This window comes from Canis lupus, chromosome 21, assembly GCF_048164855.1.
Source record: "Canis lupus baileyi chromosome 21, mCanLup2.hap1, whole genome shotgun sequence".
NCBI classification, from domain to species: domain Eukaryota; kingdom Metazoa; phylum Chordata; class Mammalia; order Carnivora; family Canidae; genus Canis; species Canis lupus.
Genome location: NC_132858.1, coordinates 11,666,311 through 11,689,804, shown reverse-complemented (window position 1 = coordinate 11,689,804; position 23,494 = coordinate 11,666,311).

Here is a 23,494-nt window from a genome sequence, read left to right as displayed (position 1 = left end):
CCTGCCCCTGCGCGTGCCCCTGCGCGTGCCCCTGCGCCTGCCCCTGCCCCTGCCCCTGCGCGTGCCCCTGCCCCTGCCCCTGCCCCTGCCCCTGCGCCTGCCCCTGCCCCTGCGCGTGCCCCTGCGCGTGCCCCTGCCCCTGCCCCTGCGCCTGCCCCTGCCCCTGCGCCTGCCTCATGCGCCTGCCCCTGCCCCTGCCCCTGCCCGCGGGCCCTCGCTCGCCCGAATCCGGGAGATCGCCGCGAGCGCGGGGGCACTGGCACCCTAGATCCCGAGCATTTATTCCGGGGAAACTTTCACGCTGCCCCCGCCCCCACCGCCGGCCGCAGGGGGTCCGCGCCGCCCGCCCGCGCCCCTGCTGCCCGGGCTACCTGCTGAAGGCCGAGGGCTGCGGACCGTGGAGGCCTCGGCCCCGGGAGGGGGGCGGGGTGACCCCAGACCAGATGCAAACGAGGCCCCGCGCCGGTCTCCCATCTCACGACTTATCTTTTCATCTTTGTTCCGCTGCCACAGCCACACACCCCTCCCCAGCCCCTGACACATGACTTCACTGAGACACTTAACCTCTGAACCTGCTCTCTGGAGCCGCCCCCTACCCCTCCTGCCCCGGACGGAAGGGGCGAGCCGGCGGATCCGGGGGCATGGCCCGAGTGAGAGTGCCTGCTGGGCCCGCAGGAGAGGGGCTCTGACGCCCACTCCTCTTCCCTGCGGAGCTCCTTCTGGAATCCCACTGAGGCTTCCCACCCAGTGCCTGATGGCCCCGGACCTTCAAGCACACGGGAGCCCTGCAGGTGGCCCTTTGGGGCCTACTGATTTCCCACTAAGGAGTGAGAGACTGTTAGGCTTGGAACCTATTCCAGTCTTGGGCATGCATGTGGGTAACATCGGGTCCCAGGGCAGCGTTTTTCCAGGGGCAGGAAATCGCTGCCTTTCCTTACCCATGTTCCAGGAAAAGGATACATCCCTCTAAGGACTTGGAGGATGTCTGGTCCTTTCAACCAGTTCAGGGAGTCCCAGGGCACACGGAAGAGAGGTTAATACAGCAGAGGTGTGACTGGGGGTGGGGTGGGATGGGGGTGGTGGTAAACCTGGTCCACGTTTCCAAATGCACCCAGAGTGAGCAATGCTCGACTCAAGGGAAGAAAATCTCTGAGAGCGCAACTTCTGAAAAACAAGCACAGGAAAACTCTAAAAGGATTCAGCCTCTGCGTTCACCCCTCCGGCTGCCAAAGCAGGGTTGGGGGAGGCTGACCCTTTGCGCTGAGAAACCCCACAGGCTCTGCATTTATGGAATGCTGTTGGAAGAGGCTGTCTGTGTGGGCCTCCTTGGACGAGAGGCGCCACATAAATTTAAAGAGCAGAGAGACTCAACCCACAGTTAAGGGTGCTGGGGCCTGGGAGGTGAAGGCCGGAGGCAGCAGGGGCGATGGATGGAGTTTCCGAGGGTCTGGGGGATTGGCAGAAGCAGGCAGGAGGCAGTGGGGGAAGGGAACACGGGGAAGTGAAGACGGAGCAGGCCAGTTGGACGCCCCGGCCCGGCCGCCCAGCTGGGAGGATGGATCCGGCTCCAAGTCAGAGTTTCCCAGACCCCAGCCATTCTCCTGCCTCCCTCATGGAGAATCTGTGCACCAGATCGGGCTGCTGGCTTAATAGCGTTCTTTAAATCAACTCTTGTTTTCTTATTATTTTATTTTATTTTTTTACTTAAATGTGCTTGTTTTTACAAAGAAATGTTATATCATTACCATAAATGGAAAACCGGCATCCCATTACTATAAATAGAAGATCCCATAAAAATAAATACAATGAAAATAAAACAGTGTTATTAAATTCTAACAATGTATATTTAACCACAATAAAAAAAAAACATTCCAGCGAAAGGAAGGTGCTTGGCCCAAGGCCTTCCCCCCACCCTCTTGTAAAGGGAGATTAACAAGGGCCAGAAAGGTGTTAAAGACACATTAGCAACAAACTTCCAGTTGTGATCAGAAGGGTTGAAAGAGAAAGGAAAGGAACACCCCCACCTCCAGTTCCCCACAAGCCAGCAGGGAGGCTAAAGGCCCATGGATGAACCCCTAAATCTCCCCTGAAGACCTCTGATGCCTCTAAGTGTAGAGGCTGAAAGTACTTGTTGGCCAAAGTGGAGAACCCCAAAGCTCGGTCCTGGACAGGAGGATCCTGGTTGCAGGAAGCAGGCCTCCCTCTCACAGGGTGACCCTGGGGCAGTGGTTCCCTTCTCTGGCCTCAGCAAGGGCTTTGGACAAATGGTCTCTGGGATCTTGTGTGCTATTCGATCAAAGCAAGACAGGAACCCGGTGGTGGCTTATCAGGAAATTGAAAAGGAGAGGGTTTCACTGGGAAGGGGTGTGGGGAGGGGGAGGCTTAGAAAGGAGAGAACATGGAGGGAGGGAGGGAGGGAGGGAAGAGGGTCAGCATTCCTCGGGAGGGAGTGAACGGGGTATTAAGGCCACTGTGGACTGACTGGAGTCTAGGGGGCTGCAAATCCAGAGGTGGCCCCTCCCAGAAGGTTCCAGATTCCCCATTTACCCATTTCCGAAGGAACCTTCTAGAGAATCCATTGTAATCCAACCACGTCATTTTACAGATGGGAAAACTGAGAAAGATCCAAGGACTAGATCCTAGTTCATGGTGGGAGAGCTGGGTGTCAAACTGAGGCTCTTTCGACTCCACCCCCCACCAACCCCATGTTTGGGGTTGGACTCCCCTGTGTTTGGGGTTCTAGTAGAAATGATCCTTTTGAAAATATTCACCTTCCCCCCCGCCCCCCCGCCAAGGGCTCTTAGACTTTGTTTTTCTCTAACATCTGGAAAAAACAATGAAGTGGCCTGAAAGCCCCAAACTCGATGGCCAGTGGCCAGTGCTGGGCAGCCCGTGTCACTGGACATGGGACACCTGGAGTGACTGTCCGCACACTGACACCCTGGGGACACTACTGCAGAGCAAACAGCCCCAAACCAGGAGTCCACGGGCCCAGGGTGCAGTCCTGGCCATCTTGACAATTCCCTTCCCTCTATAGGCCTCCATGTTCCCATCTGTAAAATGACACATTTGGGTGCTATCAGTGGGTTTTGAGTTGGGCTGGCAGCTCTGTCCCTAGGTGCCTAAGGATTGTGGGAGGGATGGGGAGTCTCCCTTCCTTCCAGCTTTCACAATAAACAATTCCCTTTTCATCTGTTGTGTACAATACTGTCAAATTCACTTACAAAGAATTTGAAATCTCTAGAAGGGACGACCTCTGGCTCCTGACCTTTAAAAACTGAGGGCTGATTAGACTGTGAGCTTCTCAAGGACAGGGGCCCTGCCTTGCTCATGTTTGGGCCTCCAGGACTCTTTAGAGTCGGCCCTCTGAGGGATGTTGGATGCCACTTCCTAACTGTGCCACCTTGGGCCAGCCACTTAAACTCTCTGAGCCTCCGCTGATGCATTTTTAAAATGGAATTGTAACCACGTCTCTGACATTGGGTGGCTGTGAGTCTCTCGTTGGAAAGCTCTCAGCCCAGCCCCTGGCACAGAATAAGTGCTCAATGAAGGGCAGCCTCAAGTGTGAATGGACGAATGGAGGATGCTAGAAGGGCCAGGTCCTTTCCCCAGGAGGCATCTCGACCTTACAACCTAGCTTTTCTGAGCAGTCTGCATATTAAATATTTAATCATTGCCTCCCTGGAATTTTTTTTCTGCATTGTTTCTTTTTATGTGTAATTTGTAATCATTTCCCAAAAAAATAACAGTTCATTAAACGTACAACTGAGTGTGATTGAATCTGTTTATCTTTGTGATGATTTTCATAGAATAAATTTGAAAATCCTAGGAATGTCCTTTGGGGGTTTGAAGAATATGGTCTTGATCCTCTAGGGCCTGGACCAGTGGTAGGACCCTCCCGTTTTCCCTCTTCGTTTCCCTCCAGCCAGCTGCCTGCAGGCCATTCTCAGCCTCTCGGAGTGTCCTCAGCACCGGGTCCAAGGACTTGCCTGCCAAGGTCCTCCTTCACCCCCAGAAATGGGCTGGTTGGAAGCTAGAAGAAAGGGGTGGTGCTCTGTCCCTCCCCCAGCCTCTGCAGGAAAAGAGGAGATACTGGATGGCTATGCTGGGAAGGGCCTCAGGTAGAGCTTCCTGGATGCTTTGTAGAGGCTTTCCAGAAAGCAGCTCCCCGGAATAGATCCTACCAGATAGGGAGACTGCTGGACCCTCATCACCACCTTCATTTTTTTAATTAACTGCTAGTAATAATACAATACTAATAACTACCATCAGGGAGTGCTTTCTAGGGTAGAAGCTCAGGTAGTGAGGGCTGATAAACCCAGGTCCTTTATCCACCAGCTGTGTGGCTTTGGGCAAGGCACTTTGCCTCTCTGTGCTTTATTTACTTATTTTTAAGTTTGTCTTTTTTTTTTTTTTAAAGATTTTACTTATTTATTCACGATAGACAGAGAGAGGGAGAGAGAGAGAGAGGCAAAGACACAGGCAGAGGGAGAAGCAGGCTCCATGCCGGGAGCCTGACACAGGATGCGATCCCGGGACTCCAGGATCGCGCCCTGGGCCAAAGGCAGGGGCCAAACCGCTGAGCCACCCAGGGATCCCTCTCTGTGCTTTAGACTCCTAATCTTTAACATAGGGAACGTGTGCCATGCCAGGCACTGTGAAGGGGCTTTTCAAACGTAGGCTCTCTTACGCCTTCTAACAACTCCATTAGGTAGGGGTGGCCAGGGAGCCTTGTTTCACAGAGCTGGAAATCAGAGACCCACCCAAGATCACCCAGCAAATAAAAAAGGGAAGTTCAAACCTTTCTCTTTTCACTTCCATGAGAGCAGGAGAGAGCAGTGGGCAGGGGGAAGGTCAGAAGATTTGGGGCCAGCCTGATGTTGAACTTTCTAGCTGTTGGCCTTGGCCAAGCACCCAACTCCTCTGAGCCTCCCTCCTCTTTCTCTTCTCAAGAGGGGTGATAGCACCTCCCCGACGGGGCAGTTATAAACACCAAAGGAGGTGACATCTGCAAGGGGCTTTGGTAACCAGAAAGCACATAACAAATGTAAGTTGTTTTTTTTTTTTTTTTTTAAATCACCTTTATCATCCATGTAGAACTGCTGAGATTACAGGTTTAGAACTCAGGGTCCCCCTGGTACAATTCAGTCGTGCAATAAATATTTGTGAAGGTACCATGTTTGTGAACTGCTTCCACACCTGGACACCCAAACCAGAGAAAGGAGAAGGTATGCGTGTGGTGCCTGTCCTCATTTGGATGACTGATAGGGGAAACAGTCAACACAGCCAGCAAATTTTTTAATTTAAGACTCCTCTTGTGCCACAGTCCTCCCATTTTAATTTTTTTAAGGATTTTATTTATTTATTTGTGAGAAACGCACAGAGAGAGGCAGAGACACAGGCAGAGGGAGAAGCAGGCTCCCTGTGGGGAGCCCGATCCCAGGACCCCAGGATCACGACCTGAGCTGAAGGCAGGCGCTCAACCACTGAGCCACCCAGGCATCCAGCCTTCCCATTTTACAGATGAAAATGTTGAGGTTAAGCTGGGGTTGGGCAGGGGCCACTTATGCGAGGTCTGCCAGCAGGTTGACTTTAGAGTTTAGGGGAGTTTGAGTCCTGCTTCCCAAATCAGTGCTCTTCTGGCCCAACATCTTGCCTCATTTTCTGAGCTCCAAGCTTCAGTTGCTCAAGGATGCGCCCTCTCCCCTCTGTGAGATATGAATGCCTACATCTCTGCCTCCCAACCCAGAGCCTCTTGTGTCCGCCCCGTCCACACTCCCGTGCAAACAACTCCCAAAGAGGAAGAATGGGAAATCAAATTACATCCAGGAGTTGCCCCAGAAAACCCTAGAACAGGTGACCATGGCCAAGGCTCTTCTGCCCATGAGCAGTGGACTCCTCGTCTAGGTACCTAAATCCAGGCCTGGAAGTAAGGGTGGGCTAAGTTCAGGCTCAGCCCACCGAGACCTGAAATCTCAGCCCACCGAGACCCTGGGTGAGTCACTTAGTCTCACTGAGGCTCAGCTTTGGCCTCTCCAAAATGGAGATAGTATAGGCCTCTACGGGATGGGGAAGGATTGGGATTGAGATAACGCATGGAAAGTGCTCGCAGAGGGCACACGGCGAGTATGGAAGACTATCGTACCTATTTTCCCTGCAGACCAAGTGTCACCGATGCATGAAGCTTTGAGAGCCTACAGTGTGCTTCAGGGGGAGGCAAAGCTGCAAAGGACACTAGCCAAGAACTTTTCTGAGCTCTTTCTAAATCCCCAGCACTTTGCTAAACACTATACCTGTATTAATTCCTCCCAACAATCCTATGAGGAAGCACCCATCATTGTCCTTGTTTACAGAGGGGAAAACTGAGGCTGGGAGAGATTGTTACCTGTCCCTGATTGCTCACTGGATGAGTGCGGAGCTGGTATTTGAACCCAGGCAGTCATATTCCAGAGTCCATGATTCTGGATCCTGACTCACACTACTTCGTGTCCATTATCCCTCTGTTCGTCCAAATAACCTTGAGGTTATTAGTATCATCCCCATTTTACAGATGAGCAAAGAGAAGAAGTGAGGTTCAGACAGGTGAAGTGACTCACCACACAGAGCAAGGGCAGAACTAGAAAGATCCACAGTAATGGCTGTGACTTTTGAGACAAAGGACTTTTGAGACTAAGCTATGGGTTCCCTTCAAGCAGGAAGGGCTGCCTGTCTGTTCTGGAGCTAAGTGACCTCATAGAAGTCATGCTGGGCTCTTAGGCCACTGGGATGTGTGCTGGGCATGGTGACAGGAAGGCCAGTCCCCCTCTTGGTCATTGATTTTGATTTTTGCCCATTCCGTGTTCTGGGGCACCAGTCAGTAGCAGAGAGCAGAGCTGAGGACCATGCCCGGCTGCGTCCTGGCTCGGTTTGAGGACAGATCTGTGCCCGGCTGCCACAGGGATGGGCCTACTGCTCCCTTGCTGCCTCCAACCTTCTCTCCCTCCTCCCGCCCCCTCCTCCCCTCTGCTACGGGTTGAGTTGTGTTCCCCCAAAAGATATTGGTGCCCTAATGCCCACCACCTGTGGATGGAGCTCATTTGGAGAGAGTATCTCTGCAGGTGATCAAGGTAATGTGAGTTCATGAGGGTGAGCCTAATCCAATACGACTGGTGTCCCCATAAAAAAGAAAAAGAAGGTGGTAGGTAGGAAGAGTTTGCACCAGGAGGTGGACCAGAAGAAAGATAGGATAAAGACACAAAGACGTCCTGACGGAGACCAACACTGACTGGCTGTGGCTGCAAGCCCAGGATCGCTGGCCACCAGCAGAAGCTACGGGAAGATCCACCCAGAATGTCCGGAGAAAGTGGCCCCGTTGACACTTTGACATCAGACTTCCAGCTTCCAGCATGCGGACCGTGACTTTCTGTTCTTGAAGTCACCTGGCTTGTGGCACTTTGTTACGGCGGCCCCAGGAAGCACACAGCCACCCCACCCCCTCCACTCTGTCTTTGACTCCATGTTCCAAACACACAGATCAAGGTGACCAGGCTCAAAACTAAAGACCCTGCCTATGTCGAGGTCTCGCTGAGGACTGCGCTGTGTCCCCACTGTCCCCTGAATGGATGCACACAAGCATAGGACACCAGAGGCATCTCCCTCCTCCTTAGAAATGGGCTCCTTGTTTACCTAATACTACAGAGCCCCTGCCGCGTGCCGGATGTGCTTCTAAGTCCTTTCCGAATATGTCCTGTCATTATCCCCATTTCACCGAAGGGAACACTGAGGACAGAATGGCTAAGAACTTGACTCGTGTTGCACAGCTAAGTGGCAGAGCTGGGAGTCAAACTTGGGCAATCAAGCTCCAGGACCTGAGCTCTTCACCACTTCCTCTCGCTGCCTCTGGGTATCCCGTTACACCTGCCACCTGCTCCGTTAAATGGGAACTTACACTTGCAGGAAGAAAATCACGCTCTCTTACCTGCACGAGGATCTAAGTTCTTTCTCATCACGGAGCTCAGGGGGCCTTGACATCGGAAGGAACCGTGCTGGTTGGCTAGTCCTCCACTTGAGTGTGTGTTCGTGTGTGTACGTGTCCATGTGTGTGCATAAGGTACATGCCTTATGTACCTTATGTATGTGTGTGTGTCTACAACTTGTGTGTGTACATGCCTGCACGTGTGTATATATGTGTAAATGGAATGACGTATGTCTGTGCGTGTGAGAGAGAGTCGGGGGGAGATGTCCTTGCTTGTGTGCATGTGTGTGTGTCAAGGCACATGTCTACACTTGTGTGTGTGAGTCAGAGGACATGTTGGTGCTTGTGTTTCTGTGTGTGTGCATACAAGAGGGCTGGCATATATCCACACGGCTTAATGGCATCTCTCTCTCTCTCTCTTTTTTTTTTTTTTCAGAGTGAGTCTGATTCACTTACACAGATGAATGTTCACATCTTGACAGACTCATTTAATGGGAACAGCTAGCTCATGTGCCAATATGTGAACTGACCCTCAAGACCCTCCTGCCGAAAAAATACGGACTGTCTCTTGTTCTTGAGTTAACAAGCACTGCACAAGGATCACTTGTTTTACACAGCGATGCCTGCTGGCCCCGGCCAGCCTTCTGACAAAAGGGGACGTGTGAGAGCTTGGGAACGAAGACAGGGAAGAAGGACCCCCCAGAGGAGAGAGTACCGCGCAGTTTATCAAAAGTGATTTTACCCCACCGACTGTCTGCGGATGAGGAGGCCCTCAGATCGCAGCGGGGAAGTGGCAGCCAAGTTCGTGCGCTGATTTACAGCAGACCTAGGGCCAAGGCCCGTTTGTCCAGCTGTCCAGGTCTCTCCTTCTAGTTTTTCTTTCTTCCCAGGTGTCCGCCGTCTCTGCCACCGCCTGCCTGATTCCTTGCTTTTTATTCCAAATATGTAAGCCTCTAATAAACCTAGAGACAGGCTTATGCCTGATTTATCCCCAGTTACAGAGAAGCCAGAGCCAATTATAAGGTGGATAAAAGGCCCCATGTGCAGTTTTTAGAACTGCTTCCCCAGCATAAACAGCTTAACTCCGTAAAGCTCCCCCAGAATGTTTGCTTAGTGGCTCCTTTTTTTTTTTTTTTTTAAGAAGCTGACCTTTGCTACAAGACCTTGAGCCCATTCAGATGATTGCAACATAGCAGGTCACGGCAGCTCACCACCGTGTGTGCACAAACCAGCCACTTTGGGACAGCTTTGTCCAGTGTTTAATTCACAGAACCTGGCCCCTGGTCGGGCCTCAATAAATACTAGTAAATGAAGGAATGCATCAAGTAATCAATAAATATTAGCTTTAGCAAAACAGAATTAGGAGAGTAAATCCTCCAAAGGGAAAAAATATCAATTAGCATATCCTCAGCCAACAAGATCTCCTTCTTCTGATCACCCCGCTCCCAGAGAGGTCGCACTTTCTGGGGCGGGATCCTTCACAGCGGAGGTTCCATCCTGCCAGTCAGTAGTACTTTAGAGTTTTGTCTGTGTGTTGGCTGCTACCGGATAAGCCCTCGGCATAGGATGGTGAATCCGACAGATGCGGCGCTCCCACATCACGGGAAGGCTGTCTAGCTTGGGATTTACCCAGCTTGAAGCTGCCCTGTGAATGCATCCCAAGGCAGGGGAAGACCGCCGAGGCCTGCTTATGGGAATAGAGGGTGACTCACCCCTGCTAAGGGGCCCACAGCCCAGCAAAGCAACAGCTCTTTATTGGAGATTTAAAAAAAAAAAATCCACTGAATGATCCATACTCTGCTTGCTATAGCCTGGGGCATTGGCCCCTAAAACAAACCAACTAACAAGAACTCAAGGGAACAGTTAAGCCCTGAGTACACCCAACACCTGCAGGCAGTCTGGGGTGGGGGTGGGGTCTGCCCACACTCAACATCCGCAGGCTGAGATTTGAGTGCCAGCTTTGCCGGTGACATGCTGGTGGCCTGGACAAGGCCTTGCCCTTCCTGGGTTGTCCGGGTTGGATGAGACGAGCCATGCGTCCCTTCCAGCTCACCCTCTCTCTGTAGTTCTAATAAATACCTCTCCTTTCGCTGGCCTCCCTGCCTCTCTGCCTGTCATCCCTCCACTTAGGATCCTGCTTATACTTGGGTCATCCTGCGTCATTCTCAGGAGTGTACTGTCACCCTCCAGAGCAAGTTTCCTAGGGCACCACTGGCCACGGACGCCACAGAAGACTCAGCCAACCCCAGGTCTGGAGGGAAGCCCAGCTTACTTATGCTACTGAGCCCAGAAGTGGAAAGGTAAGAACACCAGGTGCTGGGGGTCTGGGGATACGGGGAGCACAGGGCAAAGGGCTCAGGTGGATGCTGCCTCTCCACATGCAGCCTTCCTGCGGCTTGCCAGAGCTGGTGATCCAGGCTCCTCCTCTCTGTCATCACAGGAGAGTCAGCTTGACTAGGTGAGCCCCCACAGACCCCACCCTCCTACACAGACCTCTGAGAACCAGGGTGGAATATTGGTCAAAGGTCAGGCCTGCATTTGTCCTTCTTGTTTTCCACATAAAAGTTAAAGTTCTAACAAAGACCTGCCAGGCCCAGCCTCATCTGTCTCCCACCCATAGCCTTATATCATCTCCTCCCACCCCCCACCTTGCTTATTGTTCTAGAGCCATATTGGCTCTTGGCCATTCCTCCAACACCAGCATGCCAGACATGTTCCCACCCCAGGGCCTTTGCACTCACCGTTCCCACTCCCTGGAATCTTGCCCCACATAGCTACATGACTCACACGGTCTCATTGCTCCCAAGGCTTCCTGTAAAAGCCACCTTGGCAGCAAGGATGACCCTGGCCACCCCATTTAAAATTGCACTCCTAATACCACTAATCCTGTCCTACTTTTCATAGGACTTTGGTCTTCTAACATTCTGTATCATGTACTTATTCATTATGTTGGAGGACAAGCTCATTGTGAGTGGAGGTCGTTGTTTTGTTCCCTGCTGTATCCCTCCCTGTACCTAGAGCAAAGCCTGGCGGAAAGGAGACACGACATGGGGAATGCCTGATGGGTGGATGCGTTGGACTGGGACTCTCTGAGACCAGAGGCAGTGTTCTTAGAGTCTTTGTTTCTAAGCGGCAGGCCCTGACTGGGGGCTTCCCAGAGCAAAGCACAGTCCTAGGCACCAGGATCATTTAGCAGCTCGATCACCAACACAATCGCTAAGTCCACAGGAGCTCACATTTGCTCAGCACCCCCAAAGCTGGGCACTGTTCTCAGGGCTTTGCATTTGTGAATTCATCTAATCCCAGCAACTATACTCAGTGCTGGGTCCTGTTGTCATCCCCACATCCAGAGGAGGTAGCTTTCCCAAAGTCTCAGTGTCGGCAGGTGGCGGAGCTGGGCTTGGAGCTTAGGGGTCTGGCTCAGGGAGTCCACAGACCCGTAGAGGGGACAGACACTGTGCCAGCACCTCGCACAGACAAAAGGACACAGTGCAAGCATGCTGAGGAAGCGAAGGGGAGACGTTGACATCAAATACAACCAGAGAGGCTGAGAAAGTCTTTTCACGGCAAGTGATGCTCGTTGAGGTTTTAAAGGACCTATAGGAGTTCACCAGCTGAAGGAAGCGGGAGGATGTTCCGAGTCAAAGGGAGGAGGGCAGGAAATAGCATGAGAACCCTCTGGGAACTGCGAGGAGTTCATATGATGAAATCATGGGATGCCCATGGGGAAGGAGGTAGGAAGCCAAGCCAAAGAAATAGGTGCAGCTCCTGAAATGCTAAGCTAAAGAATTTAGGCTTACGAGTTCTGGAGGCTAGGGGTTTACATGGGTTGGTGAATTTATTCATTCATTTGACAAATAATCTGAAAATGTTTGCTATGGAACAGGCACGGTCCCACATTCTGGGACATGTGAGCTTCGAAGCTCATTCCTAGGAGATAGGAAAAGTGCCTGGCTCCAATCCTGACTCACGGCAGAGTTTCTATGGTCAACTGCTAATGGCATGAATGAATGAATGAATGAATGAATGAACACTATTCCTCTACCCAGCTCCCTAGGAATGGAACTTTGAAATATTGCATGGAAGCTCTGCACTGTGTTCCCCGAAGCCCCCACTCCTCTGCCCACCTCCTGCAAGGGGATGACAGAGAGAGACACCCACTCGGACCTGGGTAGTCTGCTAGAGACCACCACCAAATGCAAAGGCCTCTTCCCCCTCTCAGGGTGATCACTGGCCCTGGCAGAGGGAGGCACCTTGGCCCTTGCTTCCTGGTGCCCCTTCTTCCCTCCTGGGCTCAAATCCCCAATTCATCACAGGACAGAAAAGATGGGACAGGTGAGCCTGCTTGTCTGTGGGAGGGCTCCTTTGTGAGCGGGCCTTGGCAATGGGATTTATTCCCTTCCAATCCTTCCACTTACCCTTTGGCTTCAAATTTCCTCCAGTTCATCTGGTGTCTACAGAGGTCCGTTAGAGCCACCCGGGGACACAGGGAGGCTCCTGAGAGTCAGTCACCCAGGCCGACACGCGTTTTATCGCATGCCTACTGGATACAGGGCACCATGCTAGAAGTCACACCAGAGGGCAACCCAGTAGAACAACGGTGACTAAGTGACAGTTATCGGACCCTGCTGCCAGCCAGGAACTCTGCTCCCAGCTCCGGGTGCCGGCTCATTCGATGCATGGACAGCTCTCGACAGCCACTCCTACTATTACAGCCCACTTCACAGAAGAGGAAGCCACGGCACCGAAAGGAGGTTAGTTGTCCAGGGACAGTGCTCTTGACTATAATAGTACAGAAGGCCTGTCCCTGGGTCTGGGATGAGGGTGGGTGGCTGCGGGCAGGCAGGATAGGGTATATATATGTGCACCTGCTCACCGTACAAGCAGAGCCTGTTCATGGACACTGTGCATGTGGCTGTTTTATGTCCACAAACCCCCTTCACGAGGTGGAATCTAATTCCCTTCCCTGTAAGTGTGGGCCTGACTTGGTGACACCCTTATTACAAATAGAATGTGGCAGAAATGACCACATGAGCCTTCCGGGACTAGGTCGGGAAAAGCATTTCAGCTTCTGCCTTCCTGTCCCTGGCTCTGTCTGGCTCTGTCTGTCACTCTGTCTCTTTCATGTCGCACTCTGGGAAAGCCAGCGTCCACCAGAAGAGGTCCCTGTGGCAAGGAACGGGGCCCCTTGCCAACAGCCATCGGAGTCGGCCTCTTGGAAACGGGCCCTCCGGCCCCAGTCACACTCTCAGCTGACCACAGCCCCAGCTGCCATCTTGACCACAGCTTCACGAGATGCCCCACAGCAAAGCAGCCTCGCCACACATCACCAATTCCTGACCCACAGGACTGCGTGGGAGACTCTTTGATGCGTCTCACTGTGGGGGTGATTTGTTTTGTAGCATTGGATAATTAATGGAGTGTGGACTGGCCTGGGGAGAGAGAGAGGAGGGAGGCTCCTGGGATCTTAGGGGGAGGAGGTCACAGAGGGAGCTCCATGGAGGGCAGCTGTCAATTGAGTGGCTGGATTGGATGCTGAGGGACAAGGACAATGATGATGCCTGGGGGAGGGGGGTTGCCTTATACCTCCCAAGCTGCTCATGCATTGCTGATGTCATCTTCATACCAACCCTGTGTAGTGGGGGCTTTATCTTTATCACCTCCCCCCCTTTTTTAATGATAGCTATAAAGACATCTTTTTTTTTAAAGATGTCTTTATTTACTTATTTATTTATTATTTATTTTTTTACTTATTACTTATTACTTATTTTTTTACTTATTATTTATTTACTTATTGTTTATTTACTTTATTCACTTATTCGTGAGAGACACAGAGAGAGGCAGAGACACAGGCAGAGGGAGAAGCAGGCTCCCTGTGGGGAGCCCGATGTTGGACTCGATCCCAGGACCCCAGGATCATGACCTGAGCCAAAGGCAGATGCTCAACCACTGAGCCACCCAGGCATCCCTCTTTATCACCTTCTACTTAAAGATGAGGAAACAGAGGCTCAGAGGGGTCCAATGAGCTCCCTGAGGTCACAAAGTCCACTCAGAGCAGAGTCAGGACTTGGCCAGACTGAGCCCGAAGTTTGTGCCTTCAACCATTACACTGACCTTTGATAGGGAAGCCTGGTACTCCGAGGGACTTCAGGATGGGGAACATAAGCGAGGGCCCAGTGGGCTGGTGGCACTCTATTGCTGGGAAAGGACGAGCTGGGAGGACTGGAGGGCTGGCAGGTTTGTAAATCCAGCCACGGGCAAAGGCCACGTGGCTGGTCACGACGGGGACAGGGGCACCTTCACATCATTCTAGATACCGTGGGAAGTAGGTGGCTTGGGTTTGAAACGTGTGCCTCTGCTGCAGGAACTCATGGATGGCACATTTGCTGGGGTAAACTCAGCTGACCCCAAACTACAGTGGAATCCTACAGGGATGCATTTCTCCCTGGTATAATAGCTCCAAGATTAGCTTCTTATAAAACTTTTCCACCAAAGTCACAGTAGTTTGAAAAGGAATCCCTGAGCTGCCAGTGGGAAGGGGCAAGAGAATGAGGACTTTTCCACCCGAGGCCTCAAAGTGTGACCTGGGAGTACCATCATGACTTGCACTCACAGGCTTTTTAGTCAGAACTTGTTCTGCCACGTCCAGATGCAGAGAAGGATGGGAAATTCGGCTACCTCGGTAGCCATCAAGAGTTGCATTACTATAAAGGAAAAGAACAGGGATTTGGGGCACCACCGGCAGCCTCTATAACAAGGGGTTGCTCCATGGGGCTTGACCCAACAGACAGGGGACTGTAAGCCTAATCCAGACTGTCCCCTTTTCTTAACCTTTCTCAAGGTAATGAGCATCTTTGAGGACTGTGAGAAATCTGAGGACCCCCCCCCAGAAAAATATGAGTATACATAATTGTGACCCCTTCCCCGCTTCAACCTATGTTGAAGCCCTTAACCTCCAACGTTCTGGTATTTGGATGTGGGGCCTTTGGGAGATGATTTGAAGGTGAGGTCTTGAGGGTTGGACCCCTGTGATGGGGTTAGTGGTCTTACAGGAGGGAAAGAGACACCAGAGCTTCCTCTGTCCACCCTGTGAGGATACAGTGAAAAAGCAGTCATTTGCAAAGTAGGGGGAGGGCCCTCACCAGAAGCTAAATCCACAGGGACCATGACCTTGGACTTCCCACCTTCCAAGACAGTGAAAAATAGATGTGTATTGTTTAAGGCACCCAGTCGATGGCATTTTGCTATAGCAGCCTGAGCATTCTCAGACAATACTTTTACGTATGAGTTCAGATGTTTTAAGGGTTTAGCATACAGTCACTTGGAGTTAAGAATCCCTGGATTAGAAGCTAATTATATTTATATTTTTTATATTTATATTTATATTTATAAACGCATTAATCACAGCAATTCAGATCTGAGCTTCCCAGCAGCCAAAGCAAAAAGGAGATCCTGGGTTCTATAGCTCTCATTTGTCTCGTCGGGGGAGGGTATCGAGTCTTTTGAAAGAAAAATCTCTTTCCTGGCACCCTCCTCTGGGAGAAATTCATCTTTTGGCGGCAAAACAGTAGCGCTTATTTTTCCGCTAAGTCGGAGTGCAGGTTGCCTGGGAATCCCAACCTGGCAAGACGGCACCACCACCTTGAAGTGCAAAACACCGCCAGCTTCCTTTCCCGGCGGATGGGCTGTCCCCCGCCCTGGGTGTAAATGCAGCTCCTCGCGTTCAGGCAGGTTGCTAACCATCTGCGCAGGGACGTGTGGAAGACCCTGGGCGCGCAGCCGCCCCGGGAAACGCTTCCAGCAGCCAACTGCTGCGGCCCGCGCGGCTCCTGCGGCTCCTGCGGCTCCTGCGGCTCCTGCGGTCCGCACCCCGCAGCCCAGACCCACGCCGCGGGGCCCGCGACCCCTGCCTGGCTGCCGTCCTGGGGAGCCCCGGGGCAGGGTCCGGGTGAGCCTTCCCGGAGCAGACGGCGCTGGTCTCCGGGTCCTGTCCTCAGTCCTGCTCGCGGGCAGGGGGCCGAGCTGGGGGCCCCGCCCCGCCCCGCCCCGCCCCTCCCGCCCCGGCCCCGCCCATCTACCTCCCCGGCCCCGCCCATCTGCCTCCCCGGCCCCGCCCCTCCCGCCCCGGCCCCGCCCCCAGCTCTCCGCTCTGCTCTCCCCGAGGTCTTGACCCGTGTTCCGGCCCATTCTCACTCTTTTCTCCGCAGGTCAGCCCCTGGTTCCCTCCGACTCTGCCCCATTGGGCTCCCAGCACCCCTCCTCCCGGGGCTGGTTCTCCCAGTATCTGTCTCACTCTTTCCAGTCACCCCGTCATCCCGTCTCTCTGGTCCTTCCCCTTGGTCTGTCTGTCCACCCGTCTGCCTCTCCGTCCATGTATCCGTCTTCTTGGAGTATGAGTACTTGCCCCGACCAGACACTGCCTCTCTTCCTGTCCTGCTCTCTGCTTTCTCCATCCACTGGCCTCCACTGCCTCCTCCTCCCCTCCCTCCCTCCCTCCCTCCCCTCCCCTCCCCCTTCTCTTCCCTCCCTCTGTCGTCCCTACCCCTCCCTCTCTCTTACTTCCCCACCGTCCTTCCTCTTTCCCTCCCACCTCCTCCCTCTCTCACCTTCCCACCCCCCACTTCTCCCTCCCTGCTCCTTTCTTTCCCTCTCTTCCCCCTTACCCCCTCCTGTCTGTCCCTCCCTCTCACCTCATCCCCCTTCCTACCTTCTTTCCCCTCTTCCCCTCTCCACTTCCCCCCTCCATTCCTTTCTCGAACCTCTGTCCTCCCTTCCTCTCCCCTTCCCTCCCTCCCAACATGCTCTTCCCATTCCCCTCCCTTCTTCCTTTCCTCCCTCCCTCCCCTCCCTTCTTCTCTCCCTCCCTTCCCTCCTCTTTCTCCCCCACTCCCCTCCCTTCTTCTCTCCCTCCCTCCCCTCCTTCCCTTTCTCCCCCTCCCTCCTCTCCCTTCTTCTCTCCCTCCCCCCCCTCCTCCCTCTCTCTCCTCTTCTCAGCTGTTTCGGTTCAGTGCATCTCCCTCTCTGTTACCAGTGTCAGTCTCTATCTCCATGCCTTTCACTCCATCCTTCTTTCCTGATTCTCAGAGAAGGAGGCTGGGGCCCAGAGAACCAGAGAATGCTGGTGTGAAGCACAAGGACAGTCAGTCAACTCAGAACCCTGAGTCTGTGCTTACATACCCCCCTTCCCCACAGCCAGTTCTCTCTGGTCTCTGGGACACCCCCTCATCGCCCTCCGTCCCCCACCCTAACACACACACAGAGTAGCCCTGGAGCCCAGCCTGGCCCGCAGGCCTCTCCGTGGTCCTGGCTCCACTCCACTCCCTGCTGGAGTGCCTGGTTGCCATGGTTACCTCGGCTCTCTTCAGAGGCCACAGGGGATGGCTGGCGCTGGTGGCTTGGACTAACTGGGACCAGAAACACTTCCCCAGCTCCTGTGCCCTCAACAGGCCTCTCTCCCCACCTTCCAGGGATTCTAGCCTGGAGAGGCCACCATAATTCTCTAGGAGGCCATACAACCTTCAAAAGGATATTTGAAGGACTTCCTTCAAAAGGAAGTAGACCCCGAGCCCCCTCATCTCAGCTGGACTCATCACCAGAACACCATTAGCCAAGTGTAGATCAAAGCTGCGGAATCCTTGCTAACACTCATGCATGCAATCATTCAATCATTCATTCATTCATTCAAACATTTGGAGACAGAGAGCTGAATAAGGACAGGTCTCTACCTTTGAGAAGCCCCTGTGGATGAGAGGCACAGAGGACTCTGGAAACACCAACCAGCCTGAGCCTAGGCCATCCAGAAGGTCCCCCAGAAGATAGAGTAATGGCTGGCCCCAGAAAGTGAATAGGGATAGAAGAAAGTGACTGGGGTTTGAGTGCAAATGGCACTGCTTGTGCAAAGGCACTGGGGTCAGGGAGACTGTCACAGTACAGGTAACAGGAGGTCGGTGAGGGCTGTCGCCTCCATGCCTCAGTCAGCGTTGGGCAGAATAAATGGTAAACAAATGCTGAGGCAGTGAATGAAAAGATGAATGGATGAGCTGCAGGAGGCTCAGGGTCAGTTGGGGCAGGTTTCATTAAAGACCTTCCACCCATGCTGAAGAGTTGGGATTTCGTGCCTCGGCCAACCAAGGGTTTTGTTTATTTGCTTGCTTTTTAGAGAAACAAAACTCTGGCAGCTGCTTGGAGGACCAGTGGGAGTTTGAGGTTGTAAGGTTCGCATGTCCAGAACGGACCTGTTGGTCTTCCTCACCTTCCCCCCCACCCCCTGCAAAGCTGCAAGAAGCAGGAAGAGCCGAGGCCTTCTCTATTCAGCTGATGGCAACTCCATCCTGCCGGTTGCTCAGGCCAAAAACCCTGACGTCATCCCTGACTCATCTCTTTCTCTCACCCCTGCATCTAATGCATCAGGAAATCCTGTTAGCTGCACTTTCAAAACGTGCCTGGAATCCATTCTCTTCTTCCCACCTCCCACCTGCACCGGCCACGTCCAAGACACCCTCCCTCCTTGCCCGGCCCACTGCCACAGCCCCTAACTTTCTGCTTCCCCTCCCCGTGCCTCCCCTTCCCCTCAGTCTCCTCTTATACAAGGGCACAGTGATCCATTAAAATGAGAGCCACATCTTGTCGCTCTTCAGCTCCAAACTCTGAGATGGTTCCATCTGATGCGGGGTAAAAGCTGAATGAAGTCTGTGTAATGGCCCAAGGGCCCTGCGGGATCGACCCTCTCACTCCTCACGGCTCTGGTTGCCTCTCCTATAAGTCTGCACCCTCTCATTTACTACACTCTGGCCCCCTTAGTCTTCTTCAAACACTCAGGCAACTGCCTGCCTCAGGACCTTTGCATAGGTGGTTCCTGTGGCCGGGTGTGCTCTTGCCCCCACATGGCCTCATCGCCTTGACCTCCACTTCCTACACACCTTCTCTCAAAAGGCATCTTCTCAATGAGCCCTACCTGGCGGCTGCTGTATTAGTTTCCTCGGGCTGCCATCAACTAGGAGGCTTAAACAACAAATCTGCTATCTCACAGCTCTGGAGGCTACAAGTCCTAAATCTACGTGTTTCTGGGGTTAGTTGTTCCTGACAGCTGTCAGAGAGAATCCGGTTCCGTGGTCCGCTCTAGCTGCTGGGGGTTTGCAGGCCGTCCTCACTCTTCCTTGGCCTGTGGATCTCTGCCTTCCTCTTGGTCCTGGTGTTCTCCCCAAGTGCATCTCTGTGTCCAGATTGCCCCTTCCCAAAAGGGCGCAGTAGGGGCCCAACCTCCCCCAGGATGACCTCATTTTGACTGAATGAATTACAACGAGGTCACATTCTGCGGTAGCAGGGTACACACAGACTTTAGCAAATGAAATTTGTGGGGGAGACACAATTCAACCCACAATAGCCCCCAAATTTAAAAATCGTAGCCCCACCTCAGACCTCCCCAATCCCAATCTCCATCTCTATTTTATATATACGTATAGTATGGTCACCATCTCACATCTACAGAGCTTACCTGTGACGTATGGTTTGTTACTTCCCTCCCCCTACTGAATATAAGCTCCATGAGGACAGGACTCGTTTCTCTCACTGAAATACCCCAAGTGCCTAGGTCAAGCCTGACACATCCCGGGATCCGATGAACTTTGCTGGGGGAAAGGGGATTGGCGGGAACCTGGGGACCATTCAGGAGGCTGTCAAGGTACCCAGACTTTTGCAGCTCAGACCGAGGCCACGCAGAAGGGCCGACAAGCAGGGCCTAAACTGGGAGGATTTTAGGGAGGTCAAGTGGACAGGGATTGGTGGGCTTTCAAGCATTAAAAAGGGAGTGGGGGGGGATCCCTGGGTGGCGCAGCGGTTTGGCGCCTGCCTTTGGCGCAGGGCGTGATCCTGGAGACCCGGGATCGAATCCCATGTTGGGCTCCCAGTGCATGGAGCCTGCTTCTCCCTCTGCCTGTGTCTCTGCCTCTCTCTCTCTCTCTCTCTCTCTCTCTCCCTCTCTCTCTGTGACTATCATAAATTAAAAAAAAAAAAAAAAAGGAGGTGGGGTTGGAGCAGGTCAAGAGAGAAGATATTACAGACTTTCCTGATCTTTTTCTGGCTTCTCAGCTCTTGGGGCAGACACTGTTGGGTTGGCTCCCCCACATCATGCCCAGCCCCCACCTCGCCACCATGAGGGAGAAGTCAAGAGGATGGGGGAGGTTGGCAGCTCTGACTGCCACAACACTGTCATGACATTAACCCAACACCAGCCATCCCTCCCTCCAGACATTTTGATCTGTGAAAAGCCTAAACCCCTACAGGCTTAACCTCCTGTCAGCTGAGGTGACAAATTCTCAGATGGGCTCTCTTCATCTCCCTCTTCCTGGGGCAGGGGTGGGTGGGCATTGGAAAGTTAAAAAAAAAGAAAAAGATTCCCAGACTCTCCTGCGGCTGGGATTCCCAGGCACGAGGCTCTGCAGGTCGGTGTGCCCGGATGAGGTGTAGAGGGAAGAAGAGCGGTGGCCGCCACCGGCCTCACAGGTGTGGCATCACAGCCATGGTTCTGGCCTTCCTCACCAAAGTCCCGGCAGGCCCTGACTGGCCTGCTCCAGCTCTCCCCACAATTTTGCAAACTCCTAATTCCCTGGTTTAAGTCACTGGCTGCTTAGGATTCAGAGCATCTTCCACTTCCTGCCCCAAACCCTTCAGCTGGGGCCCCAGCATCTCCCTCACTGTTCTCTTCCTTGCTCCCGCTGGAAGCGTGGGTGGGTAGAGAGCCTCACCCCGCCCCCAGACCTACCACCCCACAACATGTGTGCTCCCCACCCTTTGGAGACTTTCAAAATCCAGAGTCCAACCATTTTTGCTTCACTCTCTCTGGGCCTTCCTGGGTGAGGAAGTCTGGCTGGGTTTGTTCTGGGTTTGTTCTGAAGGCCCCCGAAGACTCTCTCCCTCTTTCCCCTTCTCTAGACTGACTTTTCCCCCAAAGTATTGTCTGTGTAAGGGGTGTGAACGGGATTCTTAGAAGAGAACTGAAACGACTGTTTTCCAGTGTGCATGGGAGAGTGGACAAAGCATAGGCTCTGAATCTAGACAGGTCTCCGGGGTGCAGCTTACGGTTACACTGCTTACCGTGGAAAAATGACCTGGCCCCTCTGAACCTCAGTTCCCTCCTTCTGGGCCAAGATACTTCCCTCTAGGAGGGTTGCACGGGTGAATGAGGCGAGGTGCGCTGTGGGTGCTGGATAAATAGTACTGTCAGGACGGTCACCAGCTCCAGCTGCACCTCTTGTAACAGCCGCCGAGCATCCTGGTGCAGCTCAGCCAGGCTGGCGCGGTGAGGAGAAAGCAGGTGGGCCTGGCGGGCTGTTGGGGGAACATAGAGGGACCCTTCCCCTGAATCCGGACCCTGCCCGTGGAGCTCTTGGGTATCAATATGCTACACCACAGAGCTGCTTTGCTACCGGAGGTAAATTCCTGTTGTTGAAGGACTAAGAGCTATTTCCAAAGCCAGTTTGCAATTAAGCTGCTGGTTCAGGAGGATGGAGGCCCGGCCCAAACTGGGCCTGGAGGCCACGGAGGGGACAGACTGTTGTCTCAGTCATGATTGTAATAGTTAGAGCCTGTGCTGCTCACCTCAAATTTTGTATTTTCTCAATTAATCCTACGAGGAACCAAAGAGGTGGGCACTATTGCCATTCATACTCTACGTGGTGGGAAACTGAGGCCCACAGCCTCACCCATCCATGCTTAGGTCCCTGCCCCTGATCAAGTCCAGGCTCTCCCTGAGCCTGTGACAGCTTCCATCAGACACCCATGTCTGGGCTCTGATCTGTCCTCCTTGCCTCCTTTGGCAGCTGGGAGGCCAAATGGTTTCAGATTACAGGATCGTGTCCCACCCAAATGTCAGGGCCAAGGCAGCCCGATGTGCAACTCGGAGGGCTTGAACTCTGGAGTGGACAGATGGGGCCTGAGTCTGAGTAACGCACTCACTTGTGTGACCTGGGATATGTCTCCACTTGCCTGAGCCTTGGTTGTAACCCAGGCTTCCCTCTGTCACTGGGTGCTGCAGCAGTATGGATAGATAACAAGGAGCCCAGCAAAAAGTGGCCTAAAGTCCAGACTTCCTCATGTAAATAGAAGTCCCGGAAGAGACTGGGAATCTTCCTCCTGCTGTTCCTTCTTAAGAGGCAGAAGAACATTCTTGCATGCCATTGGATGGAATTGCACCTCTGCCCTACCTCCATGCCTGGTGTCTTTGTCTGCTTGGGCTGCCATAGAAAGGGCCACATAATGAGTGACTTAAACAACAGAAATTATTTTCTCCCAATTCCGGAAGCTGGATGTCCAAGATCAAAGTGTGGGCAGGGTTTCTTCTGAGGCCTCTGCCCCTGGCTGGTTGATGGCCACCTCTCCCTGTGTCCTCACATGGCCTGTCCGTGGCCTAATCTCTGCTCTTTTTTAAAAAAGATTTTATTTATTTATTCATGAGAGACACAGAGAGAGAGAGGCAGAGACACAGGCAGAGGGAGAAGCAGGATCCATGCAGGGAGCCTGACGCAGGACTCGATCCCAGGACCCAATCCCAGGACCAGGATCACGCCCTGGGCCAAAGGCAGATGCTCAACCACTGAGCCACCCAGGCACCTCCTAATCTCCTGTTCTTATAAGGACATCAATCATATTAGATTAGGACCCATCCTAATAACCTATTTTTACCTTAATTACCTCTTTAAAGGCTCTATCTTTAAATACAGTCCTATTCTGAGGCACCAGAGGCTCGGACTTCAACATTAATTTCAAGAGGACACACTACAGCTCGTAACACCTGGTGATAGCGCCATAAATGTGAGCTATTGGTATTTGTGTTCGTGTTTGTGTTGGTTTATTATTGTGTTCTCCGCCTCTACGATGGAAACGGAAGTCTCTGTTCTACTTAACTGAATTGCTTACGCAAAATCAAAAGATCATATCAGAGACAGTACTTTACAAACAAAAATCCTAATGCGGAGAGGAGTCACTACTAGTAGGACTCAGGGAGGCTATCCTCCGGAGGACGGGGAATGTGCCTTTGGCCCCTGGCTGCTGCCTGCTTTGCTGGGTAAAGCCTGGAGGCCTGGCTGGTGATGGTGGTTCCCTGTTGTCTCTGGCTTTCCGGTCCTGCCTAGCAGGTGGCATGTCAGCCGGAAGGGATGACAGCTGAGTAGGCCATTGGCAACAAGGGAATTAGCAGTCCCTGGTGGGGAGGGAAGCTGATGGGATGGACTGACCTCTGGGTGGGCATCAGGCATGGTAGCTGATGCCCCCTGAGTGAGCTGGGAAGTGGAGCCGTGCACAGTCGAGCCTTCAGCTGAGACGGCAGCCCCAGAAACTGCTTGGCCGCAGCCTGGGTGAGACCCCAAGAAAAGGGTCCAGCTGAGCCTTACCCTTTCTGTCACCTGACCCACAGAAAGTACGAGACAATACATGTGTGTTTTCTTATGCTGCTAAGATTTGGAGTAATCTGCTACGCAGCAAGAGATACCCAACAACAAAGGCAACACTTGTGCCTACCACGGATAGGGATTTGGGGGCACCAAA